Source organism: Theropithecus gelada, chromosome 12 (genome assembly GCF_003255815.1).
Source record: "Theropithecus gelada isolate Dixy chromosome 12, Tgel_1.0, whole genome shotgun sequence".
Taxonomy (NCBI): Eukaryota; Metazoa; Chordata; class Mammalia; order Primates; family Cercopithecidae; genus Theropithecus; species Theropithecus gelada.
Genome location: NC_037680.1, coordinates 63,971,676 through 63,984,838, shown reverse-complemented (window position 1 = coordinate 63,984,838; position 13,163 = coordinate 63,971,676). Strand labels below are relative to the sequence as shown.

Sequence of the window (13,163 nt, the reverse complement as noted above, 5' to 3'; positions counted from 1 at the left end):
TTCACTATTTTCTTTTTCTCAATGTGGAATTATCTAACTGAAGACCCAATAACCCATATAATTTGGCATATAGTTTTATAATTATCTACCAAAATATGTGAAATAGTTTACTAAATTAGATATTTTTCAAATAATGAAAAATTGGTGGTAACATGCTGTAAAGAAGGAAGACACATTCAATAACGCAACACCTAGAGTGTCAAGTTTCGTTCTACCAATTTCCAGTTAACTACTAAGATTCCATCCCCTTACCTAAAAAGTGGAAATAAAATCTCCACAGAATTAAATAAAGAAAATGTCTAAAAAGTATAGCATATTTTTGGAAGCAATCCTGGTTTTCAACAGTGCTACTTTCCTGTCCCAACTTTCCCTAAAATAAAGCAGAAACCTATCAGTGTTACTAGATATTAAATACTTGAAAATATTGTCATGAGCTGCATTTCAGTCAATAATGAACCACACATATGACAGTGGGCCCATAAGTTTATAATGGAGCTAAAAAATTCCTATCCCCTAATGATTTCCTAGCTGTTGTAATGTCATAGCATGACAGATTACTCCCGTGTTTGTGGTGAAGCTGATTAAACCTACTGTGCTGCCAGTCACATAAAGGAATAGTGCACACAATTTTGTGCAGTACACAATACTTGATAATGGTAATAAAATTATGGGTTTATATATTTACTATACTATACATTTTACTGTTACTGTATTTCAATTTTACTTATTCAATTTGGAGTTGTTTTGAGACAGAGTCTTGCTCTGTTTCCCAGGCTGTAGTGCAGTGGTACAATCATGACTCATGGCAACCTCGAACTCCTGGACTCAAGCAATCCTCCCACTTCAGCCTTCCGAGTAACTGGGACTACAGATGTGCACCATCAATTTTTAAAAATTTTTTTGTAGAGACAGAGTCCCACTATTGCCTCGAACTCCAGGCCTCAAGCAATCCTCCTGCCTCAGTCTTCCAAAGTGCTAGGATTATAGGGGTAAGTCACTAAATCCCAGCTTATTATTATTTTAGAGTGTCTTCCTTCTACTTATTAAAAAATAAGTTAAGGGTAAAAAATCCTCAGGCTGTTCAGAAGAAGGACAGTTCGGAAGAAGGAATTGTGTATCATCAGAGATGACAGCTCCATGTATATTATTGCCCCTGAAGACCTTCCAGTAGGACAGGATGTGGAGACAGAAGAAAGTGATACTGATGATCCTGACCCTGTGTAGGCCTAGACTAATGCATGTGTTAGTGTCTCCATTCTTAACAAAAGCTTTAAAAAGTAAAAACAAATAAATTTTTAAAACAGAAAAAAGCTTATGGAGAAAAAATATTTTGTATAGCTGTACGTGTTTGTGTTTTGCTAAGTTGTGTTAAGCTAAGTGTTATTACAAAAGAGTTCAAAAAATTTAAATTAAAACTTTTAAAATCAAATTCAATTTTTTATAAATTAAAAAGTACATTGAGTAAAAGACATACAATAAGCTAAGGTTAGCTTATTGTTTCAAAATATATATATATTTTATAAATTTATTGTTGCCTGAGAGAACACTGTTCATAAAGTCTCCAGTAGTATGGAGCAATGTCCTAGGCCTTCACATTCACTCTCCACTCACTCAGAACAGCTTCTAGTCCTGCAAGCTTCATTTGTGATAAGTGCCCTATTCAGTATTCAGTATTCAGTATTCAGTACAGCAACATGCTATACAGGTTTGTAGCCTAGAAGCAATAGGCTGCCCCATATAGCCTAGGTGTGTAGTAGGCTATACCATCTAGGTTTGTGTAAGTACACACTATGAGGTTCACACAATGATGAATTCCCCTAACAACCCATTTCTCAAAATGTATCCTGATTATTTAGTGACATATGACTGTAGAATAGTTGACATAATCCAAAATCAAATTCATTTTTATGCTTCCTTACAATTAATCCAAAAAAGAGAGTATTTTAATTATAGCATTTTTATTTTCTGAATCTAAAAATGCCATGAGAAATGAATTTTAAGAGTATCATATATAAGGGACTATGATTAAAACTGAGGATATTAACTTCAAGTAATACTTTGTAGAAAGTCATAAAAAATTTCTTTAAAAAGTTTTTGTATTTTTCTCCTTACCCAAACCTCATCCAGACCCACCAGCATGTTCCTAAAACATGCTTTGTATTATATGACCCCTCGCACATGGGGTAAAATACGAATTCCTTACCCCAATCAACATGGCCCTACATTCTGTGTCCTCATGTACGCACTTGTGTCTCTCTTCTTGCTCACTGGTCTCCAAGCTCCAGGAGCAATCCAAGTATAGCACCTGAGCAAGTTTTGTCTACCTGCAACAGCCTCTTAGTAGACTCTGTTTTGATGCCTCTCCCACATAGTTAAAATATTGATATATAATGGTCCCACATTTTATGGGGTACATGTGGTCTTCTGTTACATGCACAGAATGTGTAACAATCAAGTCAGGGTATTTAAAGTATCTACCACCTGAGTAGTTACCATTTTCCTATGTTGGCAACATTTCAAGTCCTCTCTTGTAGCCATTTAAAAAGATATGACACATTGTTCTTAACTCTCGTCACTCTACTTTGCCCTTGAACACTGGAACCTATTCCTTCTATTTAAGTGTATGTTTGTAATCCTTACCCAACCCTTTGTTTTTTTTAATCTCCCACCTTCCCTTCCCAGATTCTGGTAACTATCATTCTAGTCTCTATCACCAGAAAATCAAATTTTTAACCTTTCACATATGAGAGAGAACAGGCAATATTTGACTTTTTGTGCCTGGCTTATTTTACTTAACATAATGATTTCCGGTTCCATTCATGTTGCTACAAGTGACAAGATTTCATTCTTTTTATGGCCAAGTAGTATTCCATTGTGTAGGTAAAACAAACTTTCTTTATCTAGTCACCCATTGATGGACACTTATGATGATTAAATATCTTGGCTATTATGAATTGTGCTGCAATAAACATAGGGTGCAGGTATCTCTTTGATATACTAATTTCCTTTCCTGTGAATACTGTGGGATTGCTGGATCATATGGTAGTTCTGTTTTTAAGTTTTTTGATAAATGTCCATACTGTTTTTTCTCATGGCTATGCTAATTTACATTCCCACCAACAATATATAAGCTTTTTTCTCCTCCACATTCTCACCGACATCTATTGTGTTTTGTCTTTTTCATAGTTACCATTCTAACTGGAGTAAGATGATATCCCATTGTGGTTTTGATTTTCATTTCCCTGATGATTAGTGATAATAAGAATTTAAAAAATATATCTGTTGACTATTTGTATGTCATCTATTGAAAATGTCTATTCATTTGCCTACTCGCCAACAAGTTCTTTACCTACTTGTTAATTGAATTATTATTTTTGCTATTGAGTTGTTTTATTATTCCCTTGTCAGATGAAAAGGTAGCAAATATTTTCTCCCATTCAACAGGTGATTTCTTTATTCTGGTGATTGTTTCCTTTGCTATACAGAAGTTTTTTTTATTTAGTGTAGTATCATTTGTTTATTTTTGTTTTATTACCTGTGCCTTCTTAGACATAAAATCTTTAACTAGATCAATGTGTCTCCTATATTTTTTTCTAGTAGTTTTACAGTTTTGAGACTTATATTTTGGTCTCTAATCCATTTTGAGTTGACTTTTGTATATGATGTGAGATAGGGGTCTAGTTTCATTCTTCTGCATATGGTTATCCAGTTTTCTGGATACTGGTACTATTTACTGAATTGGTTGTCCACTCCAAATGTAGGTGCTTGGTGCCTTGGTTGAAAACCAGATGGTAGTTTAATATGTAAATATATTTCCGGGTTCTCTATTTTTGTCCATTGAACTGGCTTTCAGAGGGGAAGACTTTTTCCTGAAGACACATCTATGGTATTGGTTGGATAGGACACTTCAGCTTTGATTTTGAGAATGTAGTCTCTGTGTAATATCTTCAGCTACAAATAACATCAGTGGTGTTTGTGATTTCCTCAGTGGCTTAGGCTGCAGTTGTTATTGCAGGCTGTAGTGAGATTTTGCTGGGAACAGGGACTCTACTTGGGCCAGTCCTCAGGACCCAGTGGATGCAGTGGTGGGCCAAGTGTTCCTGTCCTTGGGTCTCTGGTTAGCATACATGGACATCAATGTTAGCAGGTGCAAACAGGCTAATTTGGGGGCTTTCCAGCAACTTGCTCAGGTACTGGCAGAGATAATATTGGGCAAGGCAAGTGGGTGGGCTTTTAGTCTCCTGGGAATCATGTGTGGCATGGGCAATGGCAGTAGCAGTAGTGAGACAACCCTTAGGCTTCAGAATAGTATGCATTGGTGTTAGCAGGGGCTACATCATACTAGGTGGGCCAGTTCCCATGCCCCCAGGTGGCAAATGCAAGTTGGTACTGGCTATGGCAATGTTAGCGGGGTGGGAGTCATTAAGCCAGAGCAGGATCATAGTGAATTAATGATTGGTTTTGTTTCCAACAGATAGTGGTAGAACAAATGCTTTCCATGCTTTAACATAGCGAGAGCCTTGTTTATCAGATGTGAGAGACATTTATCACTCTGTTGTTAGTTTTCAGTGATTTGATTTGTATTCCTGATCAGATACGTAGGAGTTAGTCTTCTTTGGCCTAGCCATCTCTAGCTTTGAATCATGAAAACAGATGGAGTGATAACTACATAGAAAGATGAAAGAAGGTATGACATCTTATTTTATAATTTTAAAATTACATTGTGATTTAATGCCTATTACATCATTGTTTTCCTCTGCACTTAAAATTTGATGAAATACATATTCTCCATCGACTATATGGGCTTTAATTTGTATAGTCTACATTAAGTACCCACCCCTTGTAACTATATTTATCAAGTACATTAGGATGTTTTCTTAGAAATCTTCCCTAGTTGTTGAGATTTTTTTCATTACAGAAAAAGCAATAGAATTTCATTTTTATTCTGGTCACAGAACTTTTTGTAATTTGAGAATGTCTAACACTAGATGGCAGGATGACACTATAGATTCCGCAAAACTCTAAAAGGAAAGATGTGACACTTTCTCAAAGGTGTTAAGGGTTCCTAGGCAAATCCAGCATATATTTCAATATATGCATTACATACAGTTCCAGAGTCGTTAATATTTAAAGTCTCACTGTACATTATTGACTGATATTAAATAAAAATAAGCTTTTAAAGAAAATAAACAAAAACATAAGTTGTTAATGTTTTTATATGTTACATAAATATGATAATAGCTGAAGAAAATAGTTTGTTAATACTGGAAAGATATGAATACTATTTGTCATCTTTAGAACTTAATGATTAAATTATTTATGTAAAATATAGGGATTGGTCATTTAATCAAATACTACTTAAGTCAAAATGCCTGAATACAAATATAAATAAACCTTTTATTTTCACAGTCAAGATTGATATTTAGCAAATAAGAGGCATTTAGGAATAAATCCACGTGAAATGCATATCCAGAATTAAAAAGGGCATCTTTTTTGATGCCAACTGAAACCATCCTAGAAATAGTAAGAACTATTTTAAACTCTTCTGGGAAAGAAGATTTGGGTTTCCCAAATAAATTACTCACACAATCTTAGTATTTATGTGCTACTTGTCATTGCTCTATTGATAAGTATGGCTAGGTTCACCATATACCGTATAATATTTTTTTCTTCAAACTAGAGCACTTTTGAGCCTGAAATTATGAATTGGGACTGCCCCAGAAAATGAGGACATATGATTACCCTATTGAAGGTATTTCCCCTCAGAAAGTTCATTGTATACTCCCATTTAAGTAAGCATTTATAATTTTGTTGTATTTAAAAATCCATTAAATTAGTCCATGACATAACTCACTAGCCAGTACTCGCACTTTATTCTAGCAATAGCCACCCCTCCAACACTCATAAATATCTGTAAGAAAATACTAAGTTCCCCGGAAGATCTAAATCCATCAGGGTATAAGAATTTTTAAAATAGGCAAATGTTTTGCCAATTATTTTTTATGTTACTTGACTTTCTTGAGAAAATATATTATTAAATACTAAAAAAACTCTACATATAGGCTATAAAATAGTTTTATTTATCTGTATATTAACCTGGTATACATTTCTGCATATCTGACCTGATATATATACTGTTCATTTCAAACGTAGTTTTCTGCATCTTCCAAATTCTCATTCATAGTACCTATTTTTAAAAGAATATTGTAATCTTCTTTAAAATGATAGCTATGTGCACAATTAAAGTGAAAAACAGCCCTTTGGTTTTAGTAATAGATAATAGCATATTCACTCTCATGTCCCAGACATTGTATCCAGATTCTTTTACTAAATGCAATTTATTTTTGTTTTGAAAAGCAGCTTGAAAAATGCTAACAGCAACTGCTAAGTAAAATAATAAAAGGTCGGGTCAACTTATTTCCTTGCTAGAAGTAGTTTTTTAATGCAAAGCTTGTAAACACATAGGCTTCTGATGTAAAGTTTATGTGTTTCTCCTCAAATTATTGGTGCATTTATCATAAGGCAGGTTATATATAATATTGCTGACTGCATAAATTATCACCAAGTATAAGTAATTACTTTCAGACAAGAACACAGAAGAATTATTAACATAAAAAAATAACTTTTAAAACTTCATAATAATTATTTAAAAAGTCTTTCTTTTGACTTATACTTGCAGTCTCACTAGGGAAAGTCTGTCCTTAATGTATTTCCTGTAAAAGTGCTCTGTTTTATTTTGTTTGTTCTTGTGGCAGAACTATGCTCCAAAGCAGTATCCATACGAATTCAAAATAAGTGGTCAGCTCAGTCAGTAGAAAACTAAATTTGCCAAACCACATTTTGGACCGGTTTAACTAACATATTCAATATAAACAGTAGCCCAGAAACTTGGAGTTAGCCTCCTCCTAATTTTGAGTCAATGTGCATTTCACATGGTAACCAGCGCTCCCTATTGGAAGAAAATGGTGCTTGTGAGCCTTATGTGTGAGCGCAAATAAAAGCACAAATACTGCATGTAGGATTCTAAAATGAAAATGTGTGACTGTCCATCATTATATGTATATATTTCTACACTTATACACCATTCCTCACTTCTACAGAAAACCTTATTGCAGTGCTCTGGATCATTACATCTAGACTCTCTGTTAGCAGCATCAGTTGCTAATTTCACAGAATTTGGCCCTTGACTTCTCAGGTGCTAGTCAATCTGTTCATTAAAGGACTAGATAGCAGGGAACATTCTATTTTTACTTATCTCACTAAAACACAGTTAGCACATTACCTAGCTCAAAATACAAATTGGTCAGTACTAATTAAATTATTGCAAGTGGTTTTAATGTCTTCTGAAAAAAGATTATAATACATAAATCCATATAATACCATGTTGGCTCAAAATGGCTTCATTGATTATTGAAATGTTTTCTTTTAGTTCTGCTACAATTTTCCAAACATTTGCCTTCATGTTTCAGTAGGTATTAGAGAAGTTTTTATGATCTATCTTATCACTTGCTCCTTCATAACTTAGAATACCCTGAATGCTTTCCTGGAAGTCCTTGTTCCATTTATTTTTTCTGAAGTTTATAAAATGGCAGCTCTTAAGGATTACTAGGATGCAATTTTCCTGTTAGGTCTAAATAATAATTAGAGATGATATTAATAAAATTTATCAAGGAGTCTTCATGGACTACAACCATGGGCCCATATGTCCATCAACTTAAATATAAATAATACAACTTCCGTTAAGACACCCCATAAAGTATAGCACTTGATATAGAGTAGAAGAGAAAGAGCATTGGATTAAGGTTATAAGCTCAAAATATGAATTTTTTTCCTTCAGTAGACCTTACTAGTATTGGGCAAATGAAATCAATGAATCTAGCCGGATGCAGTGGCTCACGTCTGTAATCCCAGCACTTTGGGAGGCTAAGGTGGGTGAATCACCTGAGGTCAGGAGTTTGAGACCAGTCTGGCCAACATGGTGAAACCCTGTCTCTACAAAAAAATACAAAAAGTTAGCTGGGTGTGGTGGCGGGCGCCTGTAATCCCAGCTACTCGGGAGGCTGAGGCAGGAGAATTGCTTGAACCCTGGGAGCGGAGGTTGCAGTGAGCTGAGATTGCATCATTGCACTCCAGCCTGTGCAATAAGAGCAAAAACTCCATCAAGAAAGAAAGAGAAGAAAGAGAAGAAGGAAGGAAGGAAGGAAGGAAGGAAGGAAGGAAGGAAGGAAGGAAGGAAGGAAGGAAAGAAAGAGAAAGAAAGAAAGAAAGAAAGAAAGAAAGAAAGAAAGAAAGAAAGAAAGAGAGAGAGAGAGAGAGAGAGAAAGAAAGAAAGAAAGAAAGAAAGAAAGAAAGAAAGAAAGAAAGAAAGAAAGAAAGAAAGAAAGAAAAAGAGAGAGAGAGAAAGAAAGAAAGAGGGAGGAAGGAAGGAAGGAATCTTTGGAAAGACAAAAATATTAATGCTTTTATAAACATATTGGGAAAAGTTTTAGTTTTCAATGATTTAATTAAATTCAAAAACTATATATTAATATCTTTATAGGATTCATATATTATACTTAGCATGGAAGATGAGAAGACATGACCCATTATTACTTTCATATTAAATCTAGTATTTGTTTTGCGCTGAATTTCAAGATGGGAACACCAAGCCTAAAAAGCTTTGTCGAGATCACACCAGACAGTATCAGAACCAGTTCACCAGTGTAACTCAAGATCTTACAAGTCTTTTCTATTAACCATAATTACAGAGATTAAGGTATATCTTATTTTTATATGTCTGTAATTTTTTATCAATATTGATCTTACTTGTCTTAAACTCAAAGAGCGTACACACATTTTCTTCCACTAATTCAGACAATAAAAATATGAACGTGAGCACCCTGCTTTAAAAACATGATAGTCCTGAATCTATTTTGCCTTTACCTCCTTTGTTTGCCTACAAGGTGTATGGGCACCTCATTTTATCCTGGAATTACACTAACAATTTACTAAGAATTGAATGATCCTCACCATATCTTATCTATTTCTAAATGTTATGAAATCTGTCAATTCAAAGCTTTAGAGATAAAAGCTATCTCTTCTAGTTTATAGATGAGAAAATTTATGCCCTGATAAATTAAGTGACTTTTAGTGCTGTTTAGGTTACAGGGGTTATAATTATTGTTTCATATCATACATTTACCAAATTATAAAAATGACAAAAGCATTTCAAATTTACAACATTTTCCCCTGATCATATCCAATGATGTATTAAACATATTCAGGAAAAATTATGCTTTGAGATGAAATTTTGTCTAAGAAATAAAGTATGCTTTGTATTTATATTATTTTATAATATTATGTTTATAACATATCTAAATTTTCTTTAAGATTGTATTGATTTACAAATATTGTGGTATAAATTATTTTTATATTATAAATAACATAATTATACCAAATATTTGTAAATGTGTGCAGTAATTTTAAAATTATGAATTATTCCAAAGGCTATTTTGACAAATATAATACTGATATATTATATATTATGAAAGAAATACTCTATACACACACATATACAAGTTGAATTTATAACACATACACTCATGTTCTTATGTTATGAAGAAGGTAAAGGAAAAAATAAAAGATTTAAAAACTGCAGGATAAAGTTTCTTGATCTGAGTAACTGATTAGGAACTGCACTTAGGAACTGATGGAGGAAGAGCACCCAATTAGCAGAGCTCCAAATTAATAAGAGCCGAATCACAAAACCAATTATGATGAATGCAGTTAACTTTTTTTCTGTGTTGTTCTATGAACACAGATTTGTTAGATATTTTTTTCCTGGATACTTTGTAAGCTATAATTCAACACATACACACACACACACACACACACACACACACACGCACACACACACACACACACAGACGCCTAACTCTTTGATTCTTTGAGCAGAATACTATATTCAGATTTCCTTCAAATCACAAGTAGCTTGTTTGGCAAGTTCTAACAGAACTCAGTCAAGGTGAAAGCCAGCCAGCTTTTTACTGGTAACAATGCATTCACACAGCCTATGATCTCTCCCTGTTCAGGCTGCTTCTTGCTCTTGTCTCACAATAAGAAAGGAGTGCTGCTTTCCTGGGGTATGCTATTTGAGAAAGAAAGTAACCTAACACTAACTGCAGGCGGGGTCAGAGTGATGTAACAGGAAGCTCTGATGTTTCCCTTCTGCTGCTGATCACTTACAATCTGACAACACTTACAATCTACTCAGAACAACCTCTCTCTCTCCAGCAGAGTGTCACCTCCTGCTTTAGGACCATCAAGCTCTGCTAACTGAATCTCATCCTGATTGCAGGATCACATTGCAAAGCTTTCACTCTTTCCCACCTTGCCTGTGGGTAAATCTCTTCTGCGGAATCTCAGAAAGTAAAGTTTCATCCTAAGAATATTTCACAAAGAATTTCCTTAAGAGCTGGACTGGGTAAGTGCACATTCAAAATAAATATATTTATTCTAAGTAGTATTCTCATATAGTTTGGCAATGTTTCTATTACAGAATTTAGTAGATAGCATTGAAATAATGTTGAAACATATTCTCATTTATTTCACATGCTAGAGAAAATACAGCCTATTACCCCAAAGTTAATACAAAATCTAATACTACTAGATAATATTGTTTACCATGGTATTCTAGAAAATAAATTTAGCAAGTATTAAAAATCTAAATGGATTAAAAGACATATTTCTGAACAAATACCTTAATCAGAGAACAATGCCTTTTAAAATTAGCTCTACTATTAGCTAAGCTTGAATCTTGACAGCTGGAAAACATTTTTCCCCCAGGAAGGGTCTTTAAACTTTCCATGTTATCAGCTCTAAGAAAGAGGTGAAAGAATAGCTACTTAATGGGTCTCGGAGTCTCACTTACTCTGTGGTTGAACACAATGCAGAGTTTTGAAAAGTAATCACTTTGCATTTATTACATTTGCTTTTATTTGCCTTTCACCTTTATTTACACATATATCTGTATCTTGTTGCCAGATGTGTTTAAATCTGTTTTCTGCTAACCCTGAACTGTTTCCTCTTTATGTGGATCATGGTGTCGGCTACAAAGAAAAGACCTAGAGTTTAGGAAATGTAGATTGTTAAAACAATTCTTAATTTTGAAATCTTTAAGAGAATACTTCAACTTGACTGGTTCCCCTCTGCAAGCTTTTGGAGGAGGGTGTGATACCAAGATATCTGTGGATAAAGAAATGTGACAGCTTTCCTAAACAAGTATATTGGATGATTAAATGAAGAAATTAAAGTACTTATTAAAAAAGAATTTCCAGGATGGAACTTACTGAAATGTTGAGATAAAACATCTGTTAATGCTCATTCCGATGGTACAGACTGTCCTGAACAATTTAAGAAACTAGTGTCTGCTTAACAAATTGTTTGTATAGATATAGCACAAATTTGTTGCTGGAGAAAGTTTGATGTCAAATTTTAAATGACATTGATAGATATAATTTTTAAGTTATACAGTTTCTTACCTAAATGAAATTATACTTTCCAAGATGTCCTGCATTGGAAGCATCCTGTACTTAATCACTCATATCTGGCACATTAATAGTAGGCTACAAACATCCTGAGTAACTCCTCAGTAATTTACAACTCAATTTTTCCACAAATTCCTCAACATAATGAAGATTTAAATTAATTCTTAGATTTGTGATTCTTTAAAGGTATCATGGCTGATTTCTCTCTCTTTTCAATCTTCAATTGTACTGAGTTCCCTGACACATGTGTAGAAATGGGAAGAGTGTTTTTAGAATGTGACTTTCACCATTATATAAATGGGGGAGAAAGTGGAAACAACACATTTACTAACCCAATGCGATGGCTTAGTAACAAAAATTAAAACATTATTTTAAATTCAGATTATTTTCTTAGGAGGTATTATATTACAATCATATTTTATAATGAGAAACTCTCCAAACTTCCTTAATTTTTGTTTAATTGCCAGCCCCAAACCCATAATTCTCTTGTATAATTTGATTAAATTTTTATGAGTTTACTAACAGTATGGGTTATAATCTTTGTTTTCCAAAAATACTTTTGAAAAACACTAGACGATGAACATTGAAGGTCAAAGGAAATCTTTGAGGACATAACTGGAAGTTTTAAATAAAATTCAGATTATTGTGTTCAAAATGTGCTTTCTTTAATGATAAGAGAATGTCAGAGTATCAATGCATGCTTTTAGCCATAAAGAAATGAATTTACTTTGCTAGATGATGTTTCCTTGTAGCATCATAAAATCAATGCATTGAGCCTTCAGTCAATTCTAAATAAGTAAAATTAAACACAGAATTGAAACATTATGTGAATAACGTGAGCTAAAATATGTTTTACCTGAAATATTCTATTTCTTAAAGAGAGAATGTTTTCGGTTATTGTTACAAGATTTTTTCTATCTTACATACCAAAGCATTATACTAAAAGTTAAAATATGTAGATTTTTATAATATATGAAACTGTTCATTCACTTTGAAAAACTGGAATAACAAAAACATTTTTAAAAATAATACTGGGTCTGTAACTTTGAAAATTGTTTTAAATGAATGGGCAAGATGTATATGCTTTTCTCACTGGTAACTCCGAACATGTATGAATTTTAAGTGAAGTCAATACTTAGCATATTTGTAAGAACATTTACGTTCACCTGCACATATTACACTATTTTTTCATGCATAACAGAAATAAAATTTAATAAAAAAATATTGAAAATAATATAAAGGTAAAACGATTACGTTATTTGCTTTACAGATTAATGTGGACAAGTTATTTGATAAACACATAAAGACTAACTGAATTTCAGTTAATAGCATCACTACATATTTCTAACTAGATCATATTTGGAAACATTGTAAAAATATTTTGTTACCAATTTTATCTACATGGCAGAAGTTTGATAGTAACTTAATTTTAAAAGATTATTCTAGATCTTTATAGAAAACAATAATAATCTTTAAAGGATCAAAAATGTATTTAGTAAACAAAATTTATTTCATACTCTACATATGACCTTGAATACAGCTTTAACAAATAATTCTGGTTTTGGAAATATCATGATTACAGTACCAACTTTTCAGAATACAAATATGTTCAAGAAAGGTTATTTAAAATCTTTTGCT

At 33.1% G+C, this 13,163-nt stretch overlaps 1 protein-coding gene across 3 annotated transcripts in view; it reads left to right on the top strand.

Moving 5' to 3' along the window:
- The first annotated feature begins 10,042 nt into the window (after positions 1-10,042).
- Positions 10,043-13,163, top strand: part of CALCRL (calcitonin receptor like receptor) — a 102,741-nt gene continuing 99,620 nt past the window's right edge. Inside the window, exon 1 of one of the 3 annotated variants that reach the window (XM_025404550.1) lies at positions 10,043-10,462. The gene's annotated coding sequence lies outside the window, so the exon portion shown is untranslated. The remainder of the gene's footprint in view (positions 10,463-13,163) is intronic. The other 2 variants (XM_025404551.1, XM_025404552.1) reach the window with 2 other exon arrangements.